This window comes from Nematolebias whitei, chromosome 20 (assembly GCF_014905685.2).
Source record: "Nematolebias whitei isolate Nwh7 chromosome 20, NemWhi1, whole genome shotgun sequence".
Lineage (NCBI taxonomy): Eukaryota > Metazoa > Chordata > Actinopteri > Cyprinodontiformes > Rivulidae > Nematolebias > Nematolebias whitei.
This window is the reverse complement of record NC_056517.1, coordinates 29,955,808-29,960,156: the sequence shown is the minus strand read 5'-3', so window position 1 is coordinate 29,960,156 and position 4,349 is coordinate 29,955,808.

Here is a 4,349-nt window from a genome sequence, read left to right as displayed (position 1 = left end):
TAAATAGATATATATATATATATATATACTTATATATATATATATATTCGATCAGTGTTACAAAATAAAAGCATGACTAATTTTTAAGTTAAAAAAAAAATCAAAAAAGATTAGCCATATTTTCAGCAAACATTTACTGACCTTAAACAGAACTTTGGAAATGCTGTGAACCCATTGGTTTGTAGGGAATTGAACAAAACTGATAAGGAACAATTGATTCTGCTATGAGAATGAGTGGCTGTGAGAACAAACGTGTCAGATGTGAAACATTCCTTTTAAATCATGATGAAAAGTATTCAAAGGTTTAATCTGCGCTGCATCTTGTTGTCCGACAACAAAGAGCACTCACAGACACCATGCGTCTTTTTCTGGTTTTCAGGGATGGGCATGGAACAGAAATGCTCATGACATTAATTCTTTGGTCATGATTCAGTGACATGACATGAGGAAGACGGCGCACCGACAACTGGAAGGCCCAGTCTTAGGAGGCAGGGTGTTACATTGTGTGTTCACGGCAAGTCAGCTCATTATATTGTAGTTCCACGAGATCTTGACAGCGAGACTTCAGGTTTAACTTGAGACTTAGGCTTAATTGTTGGTTTTATAGATGTGTTATAATTTAGTGATGGTTGGAGCTGCTGTCTGTGGCTCTGTGGAAAAAATCTAAACAAGTAAACTGACTTAAATGACATTTTATAGATGAAATGCCATTCTACCTGTCAGCAACCAACGTTTCCTGACAGCTCAAAAGTTGTTCTTCTGGGAACAAGTGACTAGCTTTAATGAGTATTATTTTCCTCATATGTATTCTTCCAATCAAAAATAATTATTGTGGATATGGGGAGTGGTGGTGCAGAGGTTAGGAAGGTGAGCCTGTGCTCAGAAGTTTGCAGGCTCGATCCCCCAGACTGACAACATCAAAATGTGGGTGGGAAAGGTGAGGCACCCACACCTGTCTCCACCCTCACTTGCACCACCCTGGGCCCCTGAGCAAGGCCCCCAACCCCCACCATCTGCTCCCTAAGGCGCTCTAGATGACAGCGCTCTTCTGCACAAAGGGCTGTGGTTGTGTCACGAAGGGCATCCAGCATACAAAAAAGGCAATTGCCAAGTCTTTGTGCGAATTAGTTTGCTGTGGTCTGAGGAAGGCAGCAGCCAAAAGGAGAAGGAAAAAATTCGAGACAAAATTTTTATTCAGACAAACTCAATTCAGATATCTACAGTTTTATTGTTACTAGCAAAAATTTAATTTTGTATAATAAAATAGAAACACTTTTCTAATATATGATCAAATTCAAGTAAAAAAATGCACTTTGAAAGTAAAAATTGCATTTTTATGGTGTAAGTATTATTTTAAGTACTTTACATTGCAATTCTTACCATTTTATGTGTAACAGTTTTGGGGACTCTAGTTTGATTAGATGCTGCAACGGCCTGCCTTAATTTATTGCGTTCATCTTTAAGGTTCCTTGCAGATGGGCGTGGTTTTATTATTTCGGTCTGACGTGTTATTGGCTGTTACATGAGCGGTCACGTTGTGGTCAACCAATAGCCTTCACAGTATTCAGTTTAAACCCCGCCCACTTCAAACACTGCAACAAGTGCACGGATGATGCTCTCGATCCCAATCCTCCAAGAAGAACGTCTTGTTGCTGGAGCTCCTTATCGAAACACCGAGCCGCTCTTTGAGTAAACCACAAGTCATATCGGATGTTTCACTGTTTATCTTGCGCTTACCAACGAGTTCCCCCGGTTCTGGAGAGAGAAATTAGAAACCTTTCGGTGTTTGCGCAACTCAAAAGATAAGTTTTTTTAATCATCTCGCGCGCGGAGCTAGCTTAAAAAAGAAGCGACGATCCGTGTCTTTTCAGTCAGTATGCTGCGGGGCGAGCGGTGAAAGGAGCCACTCGTCGGGACTTTTGTTTTTTTTGTCTCCGACATGTTATTTACGAGAGGTCGAGGCAGTTAGCCGCTGGACGACTAGTCTTCTCGACATGGACAAATAGCCAAACAGCTGGTGAGTTGAGGAGACCAGTCGGGAGGAGGACATTATGAGCAGGGTGAGTTTTATCGCTACTATTCACTGACTTGTGCACTTTCCAGCTTGTTTACACAGGGCGTCTTGATAAAAACACTTATCACTAAGAGCACTGGCAGTGATTTGAATTAGGACCTGGCTGTGGATGAGGAGTGGCGTGTGAGGGGGGGGTTATTGTGGAGCATTACAGCAGTGGTTGTTATAGTGATGGGGGAGATGCCAGGCCGTGCAGGGAGTTGTTGTGGGAGGGGCTAACTACAAAGAAACTACAAAGAGCCCAACGGCCCAAGAAAGTTAATTAATGCAGAAGTAAATAAGCACTTCTTGAGCCCTGAATGCTTCATGAACTCAGAGAATCAGCCAGTGTTTCATATTGCTTCCCCTCCCCCTCCTCCCCCAAAAATATAATAAACTTTTATTATTTGTTTTAGGTTTTTCTGCTAGGTCACACTCCTCTTATTGCCACAGGATTAATGTAACGTATGAGAAATGACATAGTTACACCACCATTGCCAGATGTGTTAGCGCTCAGATTATGTGTTCTGGATGCCTCTCAGCTACTACCACTCCAAATTCTGCCTCAAAATCTGTAAAAAATTGTCTGACTTGTGCTTTTGTGCTAGCTAACGTTGATTAGCTGTGGTGCATCCAATGATTACTTTATGAGAATTACAGTAAAGTTTCTCCAGTGGTTCGTGAGATATTTTACTAACAAACAAGACTGACGCTAACAGGTGATTACAAAAATATTATGGACTTGGATTATATGTTGGAAATGATGCTCAGCTACTGCTACACCAGATTTTAGCTTAGCTAAAGCCGTTTTTGTGTTTGCTAAAGTGGTTTATCTCTGGTGGCCGTTTCCAGTGATGTCTCCCAAAGGTAATTAGTTGGAGTTATGCATAATTACTTTTTGAGAGTTTCATTAAAATCCGTCCACTTGCCTTTAAGATATTTGACAGACAGACAAACTAACACACAGTAATGCCTTTGATCCTCCATGGCAGGCGATAACAATTTCACTTTGTACACGAGGCCACATTGTCCTGATCTGAACTTTTTAAAGCTCAGATTAGGTAGTTAAACATTTTGTCATGGTTTTTTAATGCTTTTGTGCCACTGCTGTCAGGTTACACTGTAGGCTGATGACAGCAAGGCTCAGTGCTGCTTTGTCCCCACTAACTCTGCCATTGTGTGGTATAAGATTTCTGCTTGTCTGTCTTTGTGACAGTCCCCCACAGATCGGGTGAGCATGACTCTGTCCCAGTAAGAGTGAAGGCACTCCCTGGTTTGGCCTCTCTACCTGAGCTTCTCACGCTCTATAGGAAGAGAGGTGTGGTGTCCATCCTGCTGCTTCTGCTGTTCCACATTGATAATCAGGAACTAGGCCATGGACAAATATGACACTTTGTTCAGAAAACTGAGCTTGATCTACGAAGAACTCCTCTCAAAACAGCCCTCCTTTAATCCAAAATGGCACTGATCGCTAGGTTTTTTGAAAATGCGTGGTCTTAAAATAAACTCTTTATCTTTCTGTTACCAAGACCAGTGGGCCCCCTGTACTTAAGTCCAGTGGGCCTGCCAGTTTACAAGCTTTTGGTGTCTTTCAATCGGTGCCGAATAACCAAGTGATCCACCTGATTAGGCTATTGTATAGATGAAACCAGTCCTGAACACAGACTGCTAAAACTCCACTAATCAGATTATTACTGGAGTGGAGGAGGACTAGGCCATACACACTCCACCATGCACACATTGTGCATTCATGTGGTGGATTGATTTCCTTTTAGAGTCTCCTCGCTGACACATTTCATTCCAAGCAGAAAAGCCTAAAAGTTGGCAAACAGGCATCAACACACAATATTTTATTATGAATTCATATCAGCACTCGTTATTGACAGGAGTTGCTTAATCCTGCAAGACACTTGTGCAATTTAAAGGCAAAGACTGAAAAAAAGAACTATTTTTTCTCATTGTACTGTAAATGCAGCTTAAGTTTAAAAAAATCCAGTCTAGGCACGCTGATTTTCTGATCCGACAATCTGTTCTGTGAAACACCGTGCGGTGTTGGTGATAGGTTCGTCGTCCTCGCAGCTTTTATTTATTACGACTTAAACTGTAACACATGAGAATGTATTTCTACTGCTCCAGGGTGTCTAAGTGTTAAGACAAAGTAGAAAAATGAGAAGGCTTAACTTTGCTTCAATATATCCTGTCTGGGTTTTTATTTATTTTTTATTTTTTCAAATCTGAGAGTCATTTCATCCTAATGAGTTTTATCCTAGCCTTCAGCTGGAGGTGCCCCTGCCGA